Source organism: Vulpes vulpes, chromosome 5 (genome assembly GCF_048418805.1).
Source record: "Vulpes vulpes isolate BD-2025 chromosome 5, VulVul3, whole genome shotgun sequence".
Classification (NCBI taxonomy): Eukaryota; Metazoa; Chordata; class Mammalia; order Carnivora; family Canidae; genus Vulpes; species Vulpes vulpes.
Window position 1 is genome coordinate 49,848,391 of NC_132784.1, and position 25,354 is coordinate 49,873,744.

General features: G+C 33.9%; 1 protein-coding gene and 1 pseudogene across 11 annotated transcripts in view; both read left to right on the forward strand.

Annotated features, from left to right (window-relative positions):
* CCDC102B (coiled-coil domain containing 102B) overlaps positions 1-25,354 on the forward strand; it is a 186,228-nt gene that overhangs the window by 67,392 nt on the left and 93,482 nt on the right. The window lies entirely within an intron of this gene.
* Positions 18,601-20,121, forward strand: LOC112919233 (heterogeneous nuclear ribonucleoprotein C-like; annotated as a pseudogene).

Consider the following 25,354-nt stretch of genomic DNA (forward strand, 5'->3'; position numbering starts at 1 on the left):
TAGTCTGGAAAAAGTTGACTTCTCCAAGGTCTCACACCTGGCCAGAGGTTATATCAAATCCCTTTGCAGTATACCTTTCTTCCTATGTCCTTTTCACTTTTTGGAGTAACAAAAAAAATTACAGAAGTTTTCCTTGAAAAGCTATTAGCTGTTATAAAATCAGGAATAATGCCTAAAAGCCGCAGTAAATAATAAAGAGATGTTTGGCTAACTTTAAGGGATAACAAAATGGGAAAGAAAATGTTTTTGTATTCAACTTAACTTCTGTTATGATTAAGAAGCTGTGCTTGCTTGCTCTGTTATTTTACATTATGATAGTGTATTTAAGCCAGAACAGTCCCAAGGTAACCAGAATACTTACTTGTTCATTGTTTAGGGGGGAAAAAAAACCTATCTTCATTTCTTTTTTTTTTTTTAATGTGTAGGGACAATCTTCTGTTTTAAAATGTTACATTTAAAAAAATAATAAAATGTTACATTTTTAAAAATTTCAGGTTTTTTATTACTTGGATGAAATGTTTGTCTTATATTTGAGAATTCTTCTGACTTGTGCAGATTATTTTAAAGCATAGTAGGAATTTGAACATGGGTTTGTTTTTTAGATTTTATGCAACAGAACTTAGTGGGAGACTTGGGACTCTGAGGTCAGGTCTTTTATGCTGCCAAAGATTTTTAGAAATTTAAAAGTAGATCTGGCTTTCACAAACATAATGAAAAAGCAGAATTCAACATTTGAATCTAGTCTTCTTCCAAAATATCAAGTTACTTTCTCTTTTTTTGTTGTTTTCTATTTTAATTTAAGCATTTGAGCAGCAAAAGAATTGATTCCTTTTTTTATGCATCCCAAATTTTTGAAAATGTGAATATGTGCAAAGAAGACAGAAGTGGTTGGATTTGTCTCCTACCATTCCCACCCCCACTACAATTTGTCTTAATGCTCATTATTTTGAAGCAAACCCAGATAATCTTGCTGGTTATATATTTAGATTTAAAAAATTTATGAATGCAAGAAAGATAATGGTGGAGACATTATCAAGCATGTGATCATTATGTGTGTGTATGTTTAAGGGAAACAGGACAATTGGCTGTTTTGTCATGAGACTTCCTGAGGGCCTTATAAACCATTTGTTTGCTGAGATTCCTGCCTTTATTTTCATTAAGAGGAGGTATATTTGATAATGAAATTCTGATAATCTGAACATTACTGTTTTAATAAGTATTAATTTCATCTAACAAGGAAACATCTGGAGAATTTAATTCTGAGTGATTGCATTAACTAAAGCATGAATCAACTAGTATATTATGTTTCCTTGCATTAAAGAGACATTATTAGAGAAAAAAACCTAAAATTTTAATTTCATACTCTATGTACAAATTTCATAAGCTTTTTATTGAATTAAACAGTGAATTTACTGGGAATTTTTGCATTTTATGCTCATTCAAAATATGCATAAGAAAACAAGCTATTTCAGTACAACCAATTAGGAATCATTTAGTTTAAGCAAGGTATTGTTCTTTTGAGGGAACATGCTTCCTTTCTAGCAGAGCTGATTGATCTACAGACTAGGAGCTGCATGGACTAGTCATGTTATCATGTTCTCCCTGTCATGTGGCCAAAGATGTTAATACTCTTTCCCAGGCCACAAGCAGAGGGATCTTTCCCCTCTGCCTAATATTTCCTTTCGTGCGCCTAATCTGAAAGCTGCTTAATGGCTAGAAGTCTGAGTATTTGTAAAGATAACTTGGCAACTGGCTGTTTTCTTATTATCCAAATGATGAGGCTCAACATCAATGGCTTCATGTAAAGTGAACAAACTGTAAACATATGCACTCAATGAACTTTTAAAAAGAACCCACCCATGTAGCCACCACCCAGATCAAATAATAGAACCTTGTTAGCATTCTAGAAGCCTCCTTCAGGCCTTCTCCCTGTTATTACCATTCTAAGGAAAGGTAAACACCCTCAATCTCTATCTTGAGGAGTAGCTTTGCCTCCTTTTGAATTTGTTATAAATGGGATCACCCAAAAGGTATTTTGTACCAGCTTCTTTCATGTGCCATTTTGTTTACTAGCTATATCTCTCTGTAGCACCAGATCATCCATTTTTACTGTTATATAGTATTCTCACCATGACGATAATTAACTTTATGTATGCATTTTTAGTTTATGGAAAATGGACAGATTTGGTTTTGAGCTATTAGGAATAAGGCTATTATGAAGATTCTTACAGGTAATGGTTTTCCACTGTAGTTTTAATTTGCCTTCCCTTGATAACTAACCATGTAAGAACATTTCGTATGTTTAGTAACTATATGAATATCATCCTTCATGAAGTATATTTAAGAATTTCTGGCATGTTTTTTAAAAATTGTGTTAAATTTTTCTTGAAAATTTTGAATAATTCTTTATACATTCTAGATATGAAGCCTCAGTGGGTATACACATGGCTAAGATCTTCTCCCATTCGGTTGTTTGCATTTTCATTCATCTTCTTGTGAACAGAAATTCTAAGTTTTAATAAAGTTCAGTGTATAAACATTTACCCTAATGCTTGCTATCCTGTTTGCTTGCTCAAGGTAACAAGATATTTTTTTTTCGTTGATACACACACACACACACAAAAAGCTCTAGGAGCTTTTTTTTTTTTTTTGTCCTACACTTTTAGGTCAGTCCTCTAGTGGAAATGATCTTTTTCTACGGTGTGACATAGCAGTTAATGCCATATGGATATATGGTTGACTAGCACCTTTTGTTGAAAAAAGGAAAAATAATATCTCATACTGAGCTGTTGTAAATCAGGTACCACTGAGGAGCAGGTCTGTATATGGACCATGTTCTCTTATGTTAGTCTGTTTGTCTCTCCTTGTGCCCAAACCTCATTATTTTAATTATTGCAGCTTTATATTGTTTCCATATCAAGTCATATAATTGCTCTGTGTTCTTCTTTAACATTTTCTTCACATTTTTCACTCTTGACATTTACAAATGAATGTTAGAATCATCTTGTCAGTTTCCACAAAATCAGCCTTCTCCAGTTTTAACTGGGATTACATTAAGTTTATAGGTCGATTTGGGTAAAGGTGTCATCTTTATGATCTTGAGCTTTCTAACCCATAACATGACATAGTCTTTCATTTATTTAGATATTTGTTTTTTTTGTTGTTTTTTTTTTTGTTTTTTTTTTTAATTTTTTTTTTTTAATTTTTATTTATTTATGATAGTCATACAGAGAGAGAGAGAGAGAGAGGCAGAGACACAGGCAGAGGGAGAAGCAGGCTCCATGCACCGGGAGCCTGATGTGGGATTCGATCCCGGGTCTCCAGGATCACGCCCTGGGCCAAAGGCAGGCGCCAAACCGCTGCGCCACCCAGGGATCCCCTATTTAGATATTTGTTAGCTTCTTTCAATAATGTATTGTAGTTTATAGAACATATGTTTACCCTACCTCTGTGATATCCTTAGCCATTTTGATATATTTAATGTGATTATAAAATGGTATTGTTTTTTAAAAAATTATGTTTGGGGGATCCCTGGGTGGCTCAGCGGTTTGGCACCTGCCTTCAGCCCAGAGCAGGATCCAGGGGACCAAGGGTCAAGTCCCATGTGGGGGCTACCTGCATGGAGCCTGTTTCTCCCTCTGCCTGTGTCTCTGCCTCTCTCTCTCTCTCTCTCTCTCTCTGTCTCTAATGAATAAATAAATAAAATCTTAAAAAAATTTATATTTGATATGTATTTGTTTCTAGAACATAGAAATACACATGATTGTGTATATTGACTTTATATCAAGTAATGTTACTCATTTCACTTATTCTAATAGTTGGTGAATTGATTTGAATTTTTACTTATAAAATCATGTTACAGTGTAGTTTTATTTCCTTTCTATTCCTGTCTAGTTTTCTTCTCACTTGCTATATAATACTGAACAAAAATAGTATTAAAGGTACTCCTTCCTTATTTTTCATTTAGGAATAAAAGCTTTCAATAATTCACTATTAAGGATTAATGCTTTAGGTTTTCTGTGGGTAGAACTGTTCTCATGTGACACATTTTCCCTCCTATATTTGGTTTGCTATGTTTTTAAATCATAAACTGATGTTGAATTTTATCAAATGCATCTTATTTATCTATTGAGATCTTTATTTTATTAGTGTGGTTTATTAAAAAAATTAATAATTAATAACCAAATGCTAAACCAAAGTTATGTCCCTGGAATATATTCAACTTCTTTGTGATATATTAATCTTTTTAATCACTAGCTTTTTCTTGCTAATGTTTCTCTTCATGTTTTTACACTTATGTTAGTGAGAGATATTTGTCATGAAGATCTTGTCAGGTCTTGGTATCAGGGTTGTTTTGACTTCTTAAAATTAATTGGGATGTGTTCGCTCATCATCTTATCTAGAAGTGTGAAAAATTGGTATCCATTTCCAGATATGAAAATATTATCTTTATAAACTCTTTATAAATAACCTTTGCTGGATTCTAGAGACACTTTTCTCTTAAATATCTCTCATTCATTTAATATTTCATTCAACTATAAATATTTACTTAATGTTTACTTTAACTCACACACTGTCCTTGCTCCTGGGAATGGAATGATGAATAAAAACAAACATGGTTCTTACCCACACTGAACTCACAGCTTAGTCAGTGGGAAATATAAAGAGTAATCAAATAGCTTTAAAACATGGACCAAACTCTGTTAAACATATAGAAGAAAGGATATCTAGTTGAGTTCACAGTAGGTGGAGGCTATGGAGGCTTCCTGAGTAAGCTAACAGAAATAAATAGATCAATTAATTCACCCTCTCTCTTTTGGACTGACATTTAATTCATATGGTTTGAATGCTGCTAATGAGAATTACTGGTTGTTCAGTGTGGTTTGTTTTCCATGTTTTGTAGCTGATTTCCCAACGTAAAGAAGTTTGGTAATCCAGAAGCAAATTCAAGTCCTTCGTTCTAAATGAAAATCTGGCACAAAAACAGCATATTTAAGTCAGGAAAGGAAAACACTGACAATAAATGAGCCTCACTGGGCTCTTAATAGCAATGACTAAAATAAATACTTGCTGCTTTTCTTAAATTCAGTGCAGTCATTTTTCTTACCATTATTTTTTGTTTGCAAATATATCAAAGTTTTCATTTCCTAGGTTGTTGTGTTTTGTATACTTGTTTCTGTCTTAAATTTCATAAATATGATTTTATATTTTATATTAACTATGATTACATTGGAAGCTATCTAATGTAATACAAAGCCTTGCCAAACAGGCAACAAGATAATATGCACAATTTGTTCAAAGTTCTTTTTTCTAAAAAAAAAGATTTATTTATTTATTTTAGAGACAATGAAGTGGGGGGCAGAGAGAGAGGGAGAATTCTGAAGCAGGCTCCACACAGAGCAGAGCTCATCATGGGGCCCAATCCCAGGACCCTGAGATCATGATGTGAGCTGAAATCAAAAGTTGGCTGCTTGGGATCCCTGGGTGGCGCAGCGGTTTGGCGCCTGCCTTTGGCCCAGGGCGCGATCCTGGAGACCCGGGATCGAATCCCACATCAGGCTCCCGGCGCATGGAGCCTGCTTTTCCCTCTGCCTGTGTCTCTGCCTCTCTCTCTTTCTCTCTGTATGACTATCATAAATAAATAAAATTTAAAAAAAAAAATCAAAAGTTGGCTGCTTAACTGACTGGGTCACCCAGACATCCCACAAAGTTCTTTTTAAAAAAATTATTTTCTAGAAAAAAAATCAGTAGTATTTAATTATTAAGCAAAACAAAATAAATCGTGCCTACTGATAAAAAAAAAAAAAAAAAGCAAAACAAGTTATTTAAAATTTAAAAGTACCCAGTGTATCATTTTGAATAAAGCATGAAAATACCATCTAAAGTAATTCTAAGTAAAAATAAAATAAAATACCTAAAAATAATGTCAAAATTCTCTTAGGAGACAACTGTCAACGAGTTGCAAGATTTGCATTCTTCTTTTTTGGAACATAAATGGATTTGGAGGTTTTGCTAAATATACTGTCAAGTCTCACTTTAAACTAGTAACTTGTAAAACTATGAAATCAGAGCGCATTCTAACTACCACAGGATTTACTTTGGCAGTTTTCCAACAACAATGGAATTTTTTATTGTTTAAAACACAAATTTTACAGTGCAAATGAATTAATGATTAACATATCAAATTGGTATGTTAGTTTGAAATAGGGTATTTTAAAACTATGATTTTTAATTACATTCCTGAAATAGATTTAACTGGAAAATTGAAAATATTGACATGTGCACAATTGTCATTTGAATAATACTAAAGAGCCAGACTAAAGTGGTATTATAAATATTTGGAAATCTTTTAGGTCAGAGACTCTTTGCAATTACAATTAATAAAAATTATTTATAGTAATAAAAAATGAAACAGATTTTTGCTGAAGAATTTGTCTATTATACATACACACATTCTCACACATCTACATCTGCACTCAGAATAAGTAGAAAATGGAAAGCATAGAGAGATAAATACAATCAAATATACTACTTGAGTTACCGTGAAAAATAAAAGACTCATATGTTAAATGCTTAAGAAAATGGGCGATAGGTATTAAGGAGGGCACTTGTGATGAGCACCGTGTGTTGTATGTGAGTGTTGAATCACTGAATTCTACTCATGAAACTAATATTACACTGTATGTTAACTAACTAGAATTTAAGTAAAAACTCAAAACATTAAAAATAGATCAAACTATGTGCTCTTAACAAAAACTCATTTCAAACTCCATAACATACATAAGTTGGAATTTAAAAAATGAAAAAAATAACATCATGCAAGCATCTGTTAAAATAAAAGCTAACATGGCTATATTAATATCAGAGAAGTTACTTTGAGTAAAACAAAACAAAACACCACAGATCTACAAACAAAGAGGGAAATTTCATAACGATAAAAGGATCAATCCACAATGATCCTAATGAGTACACAGCAAAGCAACACAGTTTTTAAATGCATGAAGCAAAACCTGATAGAGCTGAAAGGGGAAATCATAGAGGGGGACTTCAACAACTCCTTTCAGCTCATAGAGGGGGACCCCTTCAACAATTCCTCTCAGCAACGGAAAAGGTAACTAATGAGTCTAGGAAACAAGACCAAAAATCAGTGACAATATAGGAGGTCTGAATAACACAATCAATGAAAAATGATCTAAGTGTTGTAATATAGAACATTCCACTCCCAAACTGTAGAATATACATATTTTCAAGTGCCATGGCATATGCACCAAGATAAACCATGTCCTAGGCCAAAACAAATTTTAATACTTGAACTATTGAAATTATGCAGGGTATGTTCTCTTACCATAATGGAATCAACCAGAAGTCAACAATAGAAATATTTCTAAAGAAGTAGAAATTAAATAGCACATGTCTAAATAATCCTTGGGTCAATGAGGAATTCTGAAAGGAAATAAAAATTGTACATAACTGAATGAAATGAAAATATATCAAATATTTAGGAGACAACCAAAGGAATGCAGAGAACAAAATTTGTAGCATTAGATTCCTATATTAGAAATAGCAAACAGAAAAAAAAATAGCAAACAGTCTGAAAACAATAATATAAACTCCAAGAAATTAGGAAAAGAGGACAAAATATACCCAAAAAAGGAAGAAAGAAGGAAATAATAAAGGTTAGAGGAGTGATCAATGAAATTGAAAACAGGAAAATAATAGAGAAAATCTATGAAAACAAAGCTGGTTCTTCAAACAAGAATAGTTAATAACTATCAATACTAACAAAAAGAAAAAAAAGAGTAGATCTATTATCACCAATGATGATATCAAGATTATAATAGAGAATATCACTACAAATCCTGCAGCTACTTAAGGGAAAGCAGGTGAATATTATGAATATCTTTATGATCATAAGTGAACAGCTTAGGAGAAATGGACCAATTCCTTGAAACCATAGTTATCAAAACCCAACCAGGATGAAACAGACAATGTAAACAAACAACTATACAGCATGACCAAGAGGAACTTATTTCAGGTAGGCAAGGTTGGTTCAACATTTGAAAATCAGCCAATGTAATCCCTCTCAACCAGTGAAAGAATAAAAGTCATTTAATCATATGAATTGACATAGAAAAAGCATTTGGTACAATTCAATACTCATGATAAAAACTCTCAGCAAGCTAGAAATGGAGAGAAATGCCTCAACTTACAATAAAGCATCTTAAAAAATGTACTATTATCACCAAACTTAATATGTAAAGACTGTGCTGTTCCCTTAAGATTGGGAACATAACAAGAATATCTATTTTCACCATTGTTTAACATTACTAGAAGTGTTCATTAACCACTGCAATAATTCAAGAGAAATAAATAAATGAGCACTTTAGATCAAAAAGGAAGTTCTACAACTATCTCCACTTAGAGATGACATGAATGTCTACATAAAAGTCTCAAGGAATCTTCCAATAAAATAAAACTCCTAGAATTAATGAGTTCAGCAAGGATGCAGGACATAAAAGCACCACACACAAAAAATCAATTGTATTTCTATACACTAAAATAAGCATGTAGAAAAGAAAAAAAAATCCAAGTATTCTTTATATTCACTCCAAAGAAAATGCAGCTTAACAAAACCCATACAGGCCCTGTATGCTGATAATTGCAAAATGCTGATGGAAGAATTCAAGGAAGACCTAAATAAGGCAGACATACTGTGTTCATGTAAATACACTGTATCTCCCCCAAATTGACATACGGGTAAAAATCAATTCCTATTAAGCCACAGTATTTTTTTATGTTTGTACATAGACGAATTTATTCTAAAATTTGTGGAGAAATACACAAGCTCTAGAATAGCTAAAGCAATCTTGACAAAGAAGAATAAAATGGAGGAATTGCCTCACCAGATAATAAGTCTTACTATATAGCACAGTAATCAAGATACTGTGGTACTTGCAGAAGGGTTGTGGTAGCATATAGATTAATGGAACAGAGAAGACAGGCCAGAAATAGACCAAGATAGTATGTTTATGTAATTTTTGACAAAGATATAAAAGAAATTCAGCAAAGGAAGGATAGCTTATCAACAAAAGTGTTAGAGCAATTGGATCTCTATAAACAGGGAACAATCATGTCCTAAACATGTGGCACAAAAAGAAACTCAAATGGGTCATTGACTTAACTATAAAACATTACACTATACAACTTTTGAAAAAAAATATAGGAGTAAATCTTCAGGATCTAGGTCTAGGTGAGGAATTCTTAGATTGTATACTAAAAGCAAAATCCACAAAGAAATAATGATAAATTAAATGGTTTCTTAAAAAAAATAATAAAAAAATAAATGGTTTCTTAAAAAAAATTAAATGATTTCTTAGATTGTATACCAAAAGCAAAATCCACAAAGAAATAATGATAAATGGTTTCTAAATAAAGAAACTGTTGCTCTGTGAAAGATCACATGAAGGGAATGGAAAGAAAAAATACATATTGAAAGAAAAGATTTGGAATTCATGTTTCTGACCAAAGACTGTGTCTATGAAAACCAGACAATAAAACCAAAAGTACATTTAGAAAATGGCCGAAAGAAAAAAAAAAAAAAGAAAGAAAAAGAAAATGGCCAAAAGACATGAAAAGTCATTTCACCGAAAGTAATATTCAGAATATGTAAGCACATTACAAAGGTATTCTTAGCTATCAAGGAAATGCAATTTAGAACCACAATGAGCTACGTATTTATCAGAACATCTGAAATTTTTAAAAAATTGACAATAGTAGATGCTGGAGAAGATGAGAAAGTAAAATGGTACAGTTTCAGTTTCTTATAAAACTACATATGCAATTACTCGAGCAGAACTCACGGACATTTATTCTAGAGAAGTGAAAATTTATGTTCACACAAAAACATGTATACCAATGTTTATAACTGTTTATTTATAATAGCCAAAAGCTGAAAATAGCTCGGATGTACTTCCACAGGCTAGCAGGTGAAATAGACTGTGTGCTGCACATATACCATGGGATTCTCCCCAACAATAAAAACAAAAACTGAAAAGCAGACTATTCATATATGCAGCATCTTGGATAATTTCCAGAGTACTATGCTGAGTGAATGAAAGAGCCAATCCCCAAAGATTACATGGTGAATTATTCAGTTTCTATAATATTTTAGAAATGAGAAAGTTTTCGACATGGAGACAATTTAATGGTTTCCAGGGACTCGGGACAGGGAGGAGGAACATGAAGAATATGGGTTTGGTCTTGACTGTGGAGGTGGATACACAAGCCTGTGCATGTGATAAAATTGTATAGAACAAGGTAGACAAGCCAAACAAGTTCAAGTTAAAAAAATGGGAAAACCTGAAAGGTCAGTGGATTGTATTGCTTTCAATATCCTGTTTGGGACATTGTACTATAGTTTTGGAAGATGTTAGTATAAGGGGAAACTGGCTAAAGAGTACATGGGATATCTTGGCATTCTCTCCTACAACTGCATGTGAATCTACAATTTTCTCAATAAAGAATTCAGTTATAAACTAGCAACAAAAACTTAGATTCTAACAAGTGTTAGTCTTGTTATTGAAATGCATTAAAGCCTCCCAATGTAATTGTATCAAGAGAGAGAGGAGAGAGAGAGAGATTTAGAGATTGAGAAGGAGGGAGAGAGAATGAGAATAACCTAGCCATGATCAGGAAGTAAAATTATTACTATTAATCAACAAAAATTAAAGTGTGGTCTACTTAAAGTTCTCAGTGGTAAGGTTGGAAATCCACATAGCTGTGAATGTCTGAAATACTGACACATACACACATAACTGTAGATATGTTGCCTCAACCTCAGTGTTTGGGTTCATGGTAAGTATTCTAGTAGAATGTTCTAATCCAAAAGAGAATTTAGGGATTAGAGCAGATTGGCATTTGATTTAGCCTCCTTAAATTTATGCAGTACTCATTCCATACATTGTGATATGTTTTCTTGTCACCAAATATACCTAAGATGTATCATTACCTTACAGTATCTACAATCTACACAGTATCACTATTATTTATGGTCTTTCCGGTGTGCACCAACTCTGCCATTTGTTGAGTAATTTGGATGCAAGTATATTTAAATTTAGAATTTAATTCAAAATCTCTATTTTGTATATTTGGATTGTTATTTGAGTGGTTATTTATATATACACATGCATATTTAAATATATGAAAAATTTTGCTGTATATATTAGAAAGCCTTATAAAGAAGAAAAGTAGAACCACATAATGTAGATAAAATCACTCTTAAAAGTTTATATTTTTACTACAATCATAATTGCTTTAAAATTTCAGTAAACAAGGAGCGGCCCCGGGGGCTCAACGGTGTAGCGCCACCTTCAACCCAGGGTGTGATCTTGGAGACCCGGGATCGAGTCCCACATCGGGCACCCTGCATGGAGCCTGCTTCTCCCTCTGCCTGTGTCTCTGCCTCTCTCTCTCTCTCTTTCTCTGTCTCTCATAAATAAATAAATAAATAAATAAATAAATAAATCTTTAAAATTTCGGTAAACATATACTTTCTATGCAAACTTTTGCTACCTTAATATTTTATCTATATTTTCAACATTGACAATGGTCACTATTTTATATACATTGGTAGGCAGTGTTTTTAAAAATATGCTTGTTTGAGGATAATAAAAAAAAAAAGAATTCATCATTGAGAAGGCAATGGACTCGAGTATAAAAGTACCTGATTTCCTGTGTAATATTTCATTCTCCACTGCTTCTAGGTACTCGCATACCATGAAGTACTTAGTAGTCAAAAGCATAATCATTTGAAAAAGATTGCTGTGGGTTAGGTGAGAAAGGATAGGACAAAGTATGGGAAAATTTATGTATGTATTTTTTGTTTGTTTTTAAACGTATACCTTTCTTATTTTGCTTTTCTCTTGATTTCTCAGTTGTTCTAGCTCCAGAATATAAAACAAATAAAATAATAACCTCTTAACTATATAATATATATATACACCTAACTGTTTATTACAAAGATAAAGTAAAGTAAAGATTTATATATTAATTTTAGAGTAAAGATATTCCATAACAGGAGAAAAGGTTCCATTTACTCAATATTAGAGTGAAAATCTCATCTGTCTTTGGGGTAGTCGAATTCCCTGTCTAACTTCTCAAGTGTTTTGTGTTACGGAAACCTCAAATGTATTTTGTTAAATTCTTTACCCCTAAGGTTTAGACTCAAGTGTAATTTAAAGGAAATTCCATCCATATGTTTATAATTTAATATGTTAGGCTGTTTTTTTTTCTTTTCTTTTTTATATTTGGTGTCCAAGAATACTCTTGAGCTACTTCTTTCAGGGATCTTTTGGCAAGATTAGACTAAGTCACAAACCAAATATTTCAGTTTGGAATTCAGCATACATCCATAATGTAGATTCTGAACAATACCAAGACATTTTCTCATTTTGATCCTACATGTCAAAAATACACAGTTGAAGATTACTCTGTGGCACTAAAAGGACATTGCAAATAATTCTAATTAATATTAACTCAGAGTCAATCATTCTTTCTCATCCTTTAATTGTACTTTATTTTGGAGAAGTGTCAGTATTTTTAGTAATTCTTTAAAATTTCCTTATCTTACTATTTACTATTTAAAAAGAATGAATTTTCAATGAACTATTTTAACTGTGCATCTTCATCTACTCAACCAAATCTGTCAATTTCTAAATGTCTACTCTTTAAGTATAGGCAGTGCCTTTTTCTTCTATCCTGGCATAAAACCAGGCTTAGTAATGCATGATTTGGATGTAGAAATATAATCTTCATATATGTTACTGATTATTAATTTATGATCTGCAGTGGAGCAAACATTTACTGAGAACTTGATAATCTATGCAGACACTGCTTATTTTTTTAATCTAAAAAAGACTTTAGAAGCATGTGACATAACCTTGGAAACAATAATGAAACACAGAAATTTGTATTAAAAATACTTGGAGAGTAACTGATTTTTTTCTGAAGTCTTTGCTGCATATCGTAGTGAAAATGGGTTAAACAGAAATTATTTTCTGCAAATATTACTGACACTCCTAAATATACACAGAAGTTTAGCTCGGTCTACTAAATAATAATATTAAAATCATATGCAACTCAAAAATATATGTGCGTGTACTGTGTGTATATATATTTATATGTTCATGTATATACATACACACACACATAGGGTGTGCGGTGTATATTTTTTTGAGGTGATTTGGGAAGGCACTTTAAGGATACTGATTTTTTTTTAATTTCCCTTTTTTGAACAAGGAATTTAATGTTTGTTCAGAGGAGAAAGCTGGACTCCAACAGAGTCTCTTGTTCTGAGGCTAAAAGCGTGAGAACGAACATAGAGTGTTGGTACCACTACTTTCCTCTGGGTACAGTCTTCATGGCCTTTGGATTTTTCTTTTATAAGAAACACAAGAACGTGGTATTGGCTACTAAATTCTGCCTTCTGGGTAGTTTGATAGTTTTAAACTAAATTCTTCTTCTTGACCCTCACTCTCTGTAAGTTAACGGGCAAGGAGATCACACACTTTGCTATGGTATTTGGGTCAGGATGCCGATGTTTTTCCTGAACATTTGTAAAAGAAAAAATCTGGTGCAGTGGCAATAACTCTGAATTTTGAGATGAAAGATCTGAGTCATGTCCTGTCTCTGCCATTTATCAGTCAGGTATTCTGACATTGGTCCGGGCACCCATAGCTTCCTAATAGCATTTCCATAAGCATCATGCAAAGTATACACTAAAAGTGTTTTTAAAACAGATAACATTATACAAATGTAAAGAGTTATAACATCTGGAGGTTGTGCTTAAATTATACTAGTAGCATTTTATTCTCTTGGTTTGAACTTTCAGTGCCTCTTAAAATTTAAATACTCAGAACAGGGGAACATATCTGAATCCAAAGATCTGAGGAAACAGCATTCCATGCACAAGATCCTAAGACAAGAATGAACATGGCCTCTTCAAAGAATAGAAAGAAAGTCAACATGATTGGAGCCAAAAGGGAAGGTGAGAGAAAATGGGAGACAGGAATCAAGGCCAGGGAGTAAGGCTGGTGGCAGGTCATATGAAACAGACTGTGATTAAGCATTTTCATTTTATTCTAATTGTAATAGAGGCATGGGCAAGTGGTAATTAGAGAGTTATAGAATTTTAATAAATTTTTTAAAAACATTTTTAACTGCTGAATACCAACTAGACAGAAGTATTAGTAGGCATCTCAGAAGTAGTAATGCTGAAAGAAGTCGTGGTGGTTTCCACAGGATAGAGGCAGCAAAAGTGGAAAGAAATACATGGATTTAGGAAGTCATCTGAAGAAATGAGGTAGGAGAATTTGCTGACAAAATGTGGGTTAGAGAGAAACTAGGCTTTTGACTTGAACTGTTGGATGGACAGTGGTACCATTTACTGGGAAGTTAATAATGGAAGAAAAACTTCTATTGTAACTTTGCAGCAGGCTGGGGATAAGAACTCAATTTTGTAACATTAGGTTGAGGTGGAGGTTTCTTTGGACATCCAGATGGAAGCACAGAGGCATTGTGTGTCTGGAGCTCAGGAGACATTAAAGGACTGGAGATAAGAACTTGGCATTCTTTGGCAAAGACATTCTATTTCATATTACCAAGCTTTGGATTCTCCAATATTTAGAGATGAGCATCAGGGAGAAACAAAGGAGACCAAGGAGAAGGAGGTAAGAGAATGGTGAAAATCATGTGGTGATAAGGAAAAAATGTGACAAATTGTGTTTAAAGAGCAAGGAATTTTCAATTGTTGTGAACATTGTTGCAGTCATATTAGGTAAGGGTAAAAACTGAATATGTGATTTGACAATATTAAGGTCCTCTGTGATCTTGACAAGTGGGATTTCTGTGGAATGGAGGGTACAGGTTTCCAGTTGGAGTGGAATGATGAAAGGAAAGAATGTGAGGAAATGAAAACATTGAAAATAAAACAACAGATGAAATAAACTGTCTCTTTTGTCATAGGAGCAGAGAAAGGGGGCATTACTTCATGGAGAAGGCGGTGATGCTGCAGTCAGTTGCTGAGGGTATATTGAGGGAAATGACCCACACAGAGAGAAAATTCATGTGATACCCTTGAAACAACCACGACAAGCTATTAATAACTCCATTTTATAGATGAAGCAATTTTCACATAATTTAAGTTTCTAAGGTCACAAGACAGTAAAAGACAAAGCAAGAAATAGCCCAATTATGGAAAGAATTTGAAGTCACATTTATGTGGTTTCAAAATCCAATCTCTTTTTCACTATATCACTTGGTATAGGTTGAACAATGCCCCTCCCTGCCCAGATATGTCACATCTTAATATCTGGAAACTGTAATAGTTACCTCATATGGTAAAATAGATTTTACAGGTGTGGTTAGGTCAAGCACTCCGAGTTGGGGAGATTATCCTGGATTATCTAGGTGGGCTTAATGTAACTGCAAAGGTCCTGATAGAAGAGCAGAAAATCAGTACTGGCAGTAGGAGATGCGATGATGGGGACAAATAGTTGGGGAGGTCTGATGATGGGGCCATGCGCCAAGGAATGTAAGGGACCTCTAGAAGCTGAAAGGGGCAAAGAAACTATCCTCCCCTTAGAGCCTCTAGAAGAAACCAGCCCTGCACACACTTTGATTTTGGCCCAGTGAGATTTATTGCGGGCATCTGAATTTCAGAAGTGTAAGATAATAAATCTGTGTTGCTTTAGACTGTTAAAGTTTGTGGTAATTTGCTATAGCAGCAATAGGAAACTAACCTACCACCTTTACAATTTTAGTTAACTATTTGCAGAATTGTCTATTGCTCCTAAGTTCATGTTAAATGTGTTTTATCATGGCACTGTCTAATGATTATACTGAATAAACAAATACTAACTTCTATGTTTAGAACATTGCTTTATTTGACCATCAAGGCAGGGATGACAGGCACCTGGGTGACTTAGTCTATTAAGTATCTGCCTTCAGCTCAGGTTGTAATCTTGGGGTCCTGGGATCGAGCCCCATGTCTGGCTCCCTCCTCAGCGGGGAGTCTGCTTCACCCTTTATCCCTCTCCCCTGATCCTACATAGGCACATGCTCTCTCTCAAATAAATAATAAAATCTTAAACCAAAGATGACAATCTTACACAACCTCTTGGGGGTGTATTTGAAACTTCTGAAGATTACTCTGGCAAATATTTTGGAAATAGGCCCTCAGTAGCCACTGACAGGGGGTAGCTATAAATATGAGGGCTTCCAAGTTGCCTCTTAAACTCTGGAATGTGGGTTTCTCAAATCTGTTCTTGTCCAGAAAAACAAATACCTTGCCCCATCTCTTTTAGATGTTCTCTATAACTTTTAATGAACCAGTAATCTTGTGATTTGGGGGAGTTGAGCTTTTTAAAGACTTTTAAAAATCTGATTTATAATTCAAAGGATACATTTTAATCTCTGTCACCAATATGGTCATAGCTCTTTACTCTGAAAATTAAATGCCAGATCATACATAAGAGATAAAGCTTAACAAATAATATCTTGCATGATTTTATAGGAGTATTGCTTTGCTTTAGTAAGAAGTAGAGTACATGAAGCAAAGTATTTAGAAATATTATACATAGGTAGGGCTTACAAAAGTCTACGTACATTATGACATTTCTGCTTCTGATTCCAGATTTTTGTACTGCTTTTTGATGTGGGATAGATTTTAGCCAATTTGGATTGTTAATGTAAAGAATGTACAATTGGGGAAATGAAACAGACTTTAAGAATAGGTTTTTTTTATTAAAAAGTTTTATAACTACATTTCAAAAGTAAACATGACAATCATTTGGACTGTATTCTCCAAACTTCATTATTAAGCCTGTGAAAACCTTCCAGTCAGCTAACACAGAGTAGTTGGCAGCAATGCACATTCCATCAAATGGGTGTGAGAAAATATTACTGAATCATACTGACAGGAAAGGGCTTTCTCTTGTTCAATGCAAAGTGTAACCAGACCTATGAAGAATTTCTGACTTAACCTCATACATTCTTTAGGAGCAAGTGTGAATGGGGTAAATGATGAAGGAATTTTGCTTAGGAAATGCATAGGGAAACTGGAATAGTTGGTGGTTTCAAACTCTGAAATGGACATAAATATTGGAAAATAGTTGATTGATCCAATATTTAAAAAATGTGTAATTTTAACAAAGAAATAGATTTTTCAATAACAAAAAATGGAAAGCATAACTGCTCTGTTTCAGCACTACCTGGTTTGTTGTAGAACCGTGATAGGAATTATATATTATATATACATATATATATTTATAGGGTATAGGAATATATATATATATATTTTATAGGGTAATTCACCTTCACATTATAAATTAATAATAAGCATAATTTTGAGTTATTGGCTATTTGTTCTTTGGGATTTTATTTTGATTTCTTTTTAACTAATATTTATGGACATAGTTACATTGCCCTCTACATTCTTTAATTTTCATGAAATTATACAAAATGATATTTACATAGTGATACATATTCCAGATTCAGGGTCACCTGTCTAACTTTGGAAAGTGATAGGATCCTTGACTTAACCACATTTTTTCAGTGCTCTTTCCAACAAAATGTGCACTCTGACTGTTAGCCACCTGGAAATAGTAGCAAGATTATCCTCATATGAAAATTAGATTCAACAGGGCTTTCTAGTTCCACAACTAATACTAATTTCATTTTTGGCGTAAGGTCTCAACAGATATTTTGGTTTATTTATTTGGCACTATTAAGTTGGATTAGATTGCATGAGAAAATTGGGATCATTTGTGGTTTTGTTCACTGAAACCTTGAAATTTAAACATAAATATTAGGAAATGCCAAGGAATTCAACGAGTGTCAGGCTCCCATGCAAATAGGTAATAAGTAACATAGGTTTTGTATATATTGTTAGAAGAAATATATTTAAGCTGTAAATTCAAATCTTAGGGAAAATATCTTTGTGTTGCAATATTTGTTCAACTGGTGAGACATTTCAGGAATATTTTAAAACAGAACTTACTCGAACCTGATTGATACCTTAAGTTCTACATAAGAGTAGTTAAATTATATTATATCGTCCAAGAAATTCTAAATGATCTAAACTTAAATTGGTAATTGGCAGGCAAAGCATTATAAGAGCTTCAACATGATCAGCCTGCCAGAAAAAAGAAATTTTCTAAGCTTCATTACAGATGATACATTGGCACTTTATAAAACGGAAATGGATTGTGGATTTTGGATCTTTCTTTATTCCTCTATTCATATTCTGAAGAAGTAAAACTGATCACTTTCTATGTCAAACCAATAAGGTTTTTGTTTTAAATGTAGTGTTTTTTTAATGTTTTTTATTTGTTTTTGTTTTCTTCTTAAAGCCATGTAGAAAATATGGCAATTGTCTGGGAATGGTAATAAAGATATCAAGGTATGATGTGGAGGTGGCGGCCGCGTTGTTGCCCTTGAGGAGCAGTTGGCTTCTCCACGTAGAACCCGGGAGTGGGAGATTCAGAATCGAATCCCTTCTCCCTCCCCAATCCTGTGAGATTTTTGATCTTCAGCTACATTTTCGGCTTTGTGAGGAACCTTACCATCAAAGGCAATGGCCAACAATGTTACCAACAAGACAGATCCTCGCTCCATGAACTCCCATGTATTCATTGGGAATCTCAATACTCTTGTGGTCAAGAAATCTGATGTGGAGGCAATCTTCTCAAAATACGGCAAAATTGTGGGTTGCTCTGTTCATGAAGGCTTTGCCTTTGTTCAGTATGTTGATGAGAGAAGTGTCCAGGCTGCTGTGGCAGGAGAGGATGGCAGAATGATTGCTGGCCAGGTTTTAGATATTAATCTGGCTGCAGAGCCAAAAATGAACCGAGGAAAAGCAGGTGTGAAACTGTCTGCAGCGGAGATGTACGGCTCCTCTTTGGATTTGGACTGTGACTTTCAACGAGATTATTATGTCAGGATGTACAGTTACCCAGCATGTGTACCCCCTCCTCCTCAAAACGCCAGCGTGTATCAGGAAACATCTCACAAAGGGGCAAAAGTGGCTTCAATTCTAAGAGTGGACAGCGAGGATCTTCTTCCAAGTCTGTAAAGTTGAAAGGAGATGACCTTCAAACCCATTAAGAATGAGTTGACCCAGATAAAACAAAAAGTGGATTCTCTACTGGAAAGCCTGGAAAAAAATGAGAAAGAACAGAGCAAACAAGGAGTAGAGATGAAGAATGGTAAGTCAGAAGAGGAGCAGAACAACAGCTACCTGAAGAAAGATGAGACTAATGTGAAGATGGAGTCTGAGGGGGGTGCAGATGACTCTGCTGAGTAGGGGGACCTACTGGATGATGGTGATAATGAAGATCGGGGGGATGACCAGCTGGAGTTGATCAAGGATGATGAAAAAGAGGCTGAGGAAGGAGAGGATGACAGAGACAGCGCCAATGGCGAGGATGACTCTTAAGCACATAGTGGGGTTTAGAAATCTTGTCCCATTATTTCTTTACCTAGGCGCTTATTTAATATCAAAATTTTCACCAGATCCTCTCCCCTAGTATCTTCTTCAGCACATGCTCACTGTTCTCCCCATCCTTATCCTTCCCATGTTCATTCATTCATATCGCCCTGCGCCTAGTCCCATTTTCACTTCCTTTGACGTTCCTAGTAGTTATGGTAAGTCTTACCCTGTAATTTTTGCTTTTAATTTTGATACCTCTTTATGACTTAACAATAAAAAGGATGTGTGGTTTTTATCAACTGTCTCCAAAATAATCTCTTGTTATGTAGGGAGTACAGTTCTTTCCATTCATACATGAGCTCAGTAGTTGCTTCCCTAACTGCAAAGGCAATCGCATTAGTTGAGTAGCACCTGAGAGCAGCTTTGAGTTAGAGGTATGTGTGCTATACCCCACATAAGAATGCTATGTGGGGTTATTCAACACAAATGTAACAATGTATTTTTGTGAATGAGAGTTGGCATGTCAAATGCATCCTCTAGAAAAATAATTAGTGTAATAGTCTTAAGATTTGTTTTCTAAAGTTGATACTGTGGGTTATTTTTGTGAACAGCCTGATGTTTGGGACCCTTTTTTCTCAAATAAACAAGTCCTTATTAAACCAGAAATTTGGAGGGGAAAAAAAAGATATGATATGGAGAGATTATTCTGAAATAGATTTTTTAAAAAAGAAATGGAGTTAATTTTTTTAATCATTGAGCATTATCTAAGAAATATATTACTTTCCTCAAAACATTTTTTACTGAAAACCTAGAGTAAAGATAAGGCATCACACATGGCTTCAGCAACATGGTGAAGAGTAGGAGGCTAAAGATTAGGAAGCAGGGAAGAGTCTCTAAGAGCAGGATGGGGCTTATCATATGAATTCCACACCAATTCTTTAAAATCAATTTCTAATTGATCAGATAATGCAGTTTATAATTTGATAATTACTGTTAGCAAACAAATATTTGTGTCTTAAATGTTTTCAATTATGTTTATACTATGAGGACTTGGAGGGAAAGAAAAGCATCCAAGCTTTAACTAACATACAAATTTATTTTATAATAAATTATTAGGCAGCTAAATAGCTGCCTTTTTGTGCAAGTATTTTCTGCCTCCATCTGGTTCCAAAATTTTGTATTTATGTCAACAAATATAGACAAATAACTGCCTGTATAATTTGCCACAGTGTATGGATTTCTAAAATACTTACCCATGGACAGAACCTGAGCTTGACTGCAGTGACGTGATCTTGCCTTTTGCTGTAATTGTTCACTCTCCTTTTTCTGTTACAACTGCTGTCTCACATTTCATATTTAGTGTTCTCTTGCAAAACGTTCTAAAATAATTTTTTTCTGCTTTAGACCCATACAGTATACATATTTTTGTTATACTAATTACTTGTGCATGTGTGACAGGCCACATTTTAAAATACAATGTGGTGTTTTACTTTCCTAAGTATTAAAATCTGATTTTTCTTTTTTGCTTTTTATCAGAGTATATGGCATCATATATGAAGGAATAACTATTCCTTAGCTTTATGTTTTGAATCTATATTAATCTATTTACTCTTTGCTTATGGCTTTTATTAACATTACTGTGCATGCATTAGTGGTCCTGTGCTTCTTAGGGGGAAAAATATCCAAGAAGGATTTCATTTAGAATTCTTTTCCTATAGATTAATGGAAATAAATAAGTATAAACAATAAAACAAAAATCCCTCTGGACCCTTTTTTATTCTGCCCTGATAGTATAACTTCTGCCAAAAATGCTTTTATTTCTGGTCCACCTCATTCTTCAGATAATACATGAGACGTCTGTCACTTCAGAGAGACTTTTTTAAAAGATTTTATTTACTTATTCATGAGAGACACACAGAGAGAGGCAGAGACATAGGCAGAAGGAGAAGCAGGCTCCCCATTGGGAGCCTGGTGGGGAACTCGATCCCAGGACCCCAGGATCATGACCTGAGCCAAAGGCAGACGCTCAACCACTGAGCCACCCAGGTTCTCCCAGAGAGACTTCTTTAAGCATATATTATGTGTGGAATCACAATACTGTTTATTTCTTTTAAAGCGAGTTAAAATTTGTGGATGTTAGTTTTATGTATTACTTTTGGGTGTTAACAAGGTCCCAGGATCGCAGAATCTGTGTGTATATTGTTTACTATCAACATAGGAAGCCAAATGTAAACTTCCTGCTCTGATGTCAGGCCGGTTAGGGATGGAGGAGAGTCAATCAAGCATAGGTCTCACTAACTGATACCCAAAGGTTGAGAAACCAAGCAGAGGTGAGCATGTGGAGAGAGGCAAGAGTCTCTTGAGTAGCAATGTGATTGCTCCAAGGAGAAAATTGAGGGGAGGTTTGTGCAGGGAATGGACATCAGCATTACTGAAGCGTGGATCATTGAAGCAGGATGACAGAGAGGAGGCTGCAGGGATTTACAAGCCCCAAACTTGCAGTTTCTTTAATGTATAATGAGATTAAACTCAAAGCACAGTATCAGGATCACTTGACTAATTGGGATGTGATTTAATGGGAGATATTGGATCATAAACATAACCAAAATGGAAATCTGCCAAATATGTTTCTGCAATAACCTAAAAGATGATATTACTGTAGTGTAGGTGTTTCGAAGTTGTAGGCTCTTGATATGGGGAGGCAGTGGCTCTGGGTTCAAATTTCCTTAATTCCCAAGTTCTGCTGACCCCTTTTACATGTATGACTTGGGCTGGTTACATTAGATCCCTAAGCCCTGATTTCTTCATCTCTAGGATGGAGATAATAGTAGCACTGAATATTTCACTGAATAATATGAATATGATATAGAAATTGATAATAACCTTTATTACATGAAATTAAGAGCTTTTTTGGTAAATTTCATTTATCTGTTGCAATCTCTGTTTTTTAAATATGCCACCTCTCTTTCCAAAGAGAGAAAAAAAAACTGAAAAAAAATTATGCAGTAGTCCAAAGTGACATATTGGTGACTTTTTCTTTTTTTTCTTTTTTTTTTTTTTTTTTACATATTGGTGACTTGTATAGCACTGAGGAAAACTGTCACTTTGCCTAAGAGACAGCCTGGGCCAACCAGTTTGCAGGCATTTTTTCCACTTTCTGGTCAGAAGAACTAACTGAAGTACAATATTTCTGTCTCCTCTTACAGATAAGGATAATGAGTATTTTGACAAATTTATATAATTTGTCCAAGATCGTCTATGTGGGAAGCAGAATCAGAGTTTGATTCAATAGAATCTGGAACTCAATGTCTTATACATTAAACTTATCTTTAGTGAAAAATAATGCTTAGCAATATTATTTATACAGAGTAGACCCATCGTTTTTCATTTATTTGGTAATGTACAACATTAAAAATACTTGCAGTCATCAGGGTAGCCGGGTTGTATGAACATTTTTAATAGCTTTATTGAGATGTGATTAATACAAATTATTGCACATATTTAATGTATATAATTTGATGAGTTAGAACATAGGCATGCACCTGTGAGCCCATTACCATGATCAAAGTAATAAACATATCCACCACCTTCAAAAGTTTCCTTGTGCTCCCTCACTCCTTTTTGTAGTAAGGACAAGGCAAAATTCAGTGTAAGAGACCAAAGAGTCCATAACATTAAGATATTTTCTCATGCATCAAAAGCTTTGTACTACAACCACTGACAAATACTTTCACAGTTATTGAAATAAAACATGAGGAGCATGCACATATGTATAGGGAAAATGAGTGCCTCAGTAGATACACATAAGGATTCAATATCTGCATTTACACTTGCTTGAGAAACACTTTAGAACAGGGAAAACTATTCAAGTTCAAGGACTGAATGATTAAACCCAACTCAATTTTGTTTAGTCAGATGTGAAAAAATACATAGTTAATTGGTAAGCAAGGTCTCCATGTACCAGAATCCAATTATAGACTCTTCAAAACACTAGTGAAATAAAAATTAATGAGACATTTTTAAAGACATTACAATTTTATGGTACTGATTTATTTTGAAAAATGGCAAGGATAAATTTAAATTTAATATGCTGAAATAACTTTCCTGTCTTTATTTTGGAATTCCAGCCAAAAAATATCAGAAATATCTTTAAATAGTAAATAACGAATACATATATATGTATATATATGTATATCTATGATATGTAAACATATACATAAAATATTGCTTCTAAGAGTTCTTTATTTTCTTTTTTAATATTGATCTTGGTTTAGTAATGGTCCAAGAAATTTGGTCAGCTATATTATCATTGCCCTCTGAATTGCAGTAAATGTAGGGAACAATTGCTCCAAATCAGCAGTAATTCAAATGTGCTTGGACATATACCAATGCTAACAAAAATAATTACAACCATGAATCTATATTATTATAAGTATTATAATAGAAAGTGAATTGGTTTGGCACCTCTACAGAACACGTGTTAAAATGTGTTTTTTACTTACAACTTGAAAGTGATATACATTTAATATTATATACTTTTTTTCTTACCATATAAAGACTTATGCTGGGGGTTCCTGGATGACTCAATATGTTAAGCAGCTGACTCTTGATTTTGACTCAGGTCATGATCTCAGGGTCCTGGGATCAAGCCCTATGCTGGCTCCACACTCAGTGGGGAGTCTGAGAATTATCTCACTCCTTCTTACTCTGCCCCTCCCCCAGCTCATACTTTCTCTCTAAAATAATAAAAAAAACTAAAAAAAAAAAAAGACTTATTTATTTTGTAAGTTGTTAGTTTAATGACACCCCTTCAGTTGATTAAATGGATGGCTCATAAGGAGACAGTTTATGATCTGTTTTATATAGTTATATAAAAGCAAATAAAACAATGAGAGGAATTAATGTCATGTACATTAAATGTTATTTATACCTATAAATCTTATTTGATAATAATAGTGAGTAATGTTATACGACCTCAGAACTTTATTAATTTATAGATTAACCTGCATGTTTTAAGCATTTATTAAAAAAATTCTACTTGCTGTCATCAATATGGCTATGTTGCAATATTGAATAAAGTAATGGGTGTACATACTGATAAGTAGGTCTGCTTTGACCGATTAATTTGTCTGTGTTATATATATGGGAAGCTGCTTGTAATTCCTTTATAAAGCTTTGAAACTAAGACTACTCATTGTTATCTATTCTGGGAAGTCTTTTCATTTCTAGGAGACAGTTCATCGCTCCTTGAGCAGTGCTTCTTGCAGAGCTTCTTACATACCGTAGCAACCCAGCACTGATTTGACACATAATATATACTAAAAAAAAGATTGATTGAGTAAATAACTATACTTTTATAGTGTGAATATGTACTTTTAATTTTCATGTGCTTGTCTCCCACTGAACTCCAAAATCTTTAAGACAAAAACCATGTCTTATTCACAATATTTTTTTTTTTTTAGAATTTATCATAATATTAACCATGGGATGAAAGTAATTCATGTATCAATCTAATGTCACTTTGAACTGGGAGTGACAGAAACTTCAACAATCACACCTTAAATAAAGTTAGGTAACTATTCTCACATTGTACGATAACCAGAGATTTCATGCCACAGCTCAATCATTAAATCAAGCCCTTTTCCTCTTTCTGTTCCATTATTTTAAGTATTATCAGGTGGCTGTTACACTTGCCTTCTTCCAGAATCATGTCTTTGTTTAGGCAGGAAGAAAGCAGAGGGAAAGAGTTTCTCATTTTGTGAATTTTTTGTTTTATAGTTGGGAAACTTTCCCAACAAATTTTCCCTCAAATCTCAGCCAGAACCTGAACCTATGCTAATGCATGGTCAATGACATGTAGGCCACCAT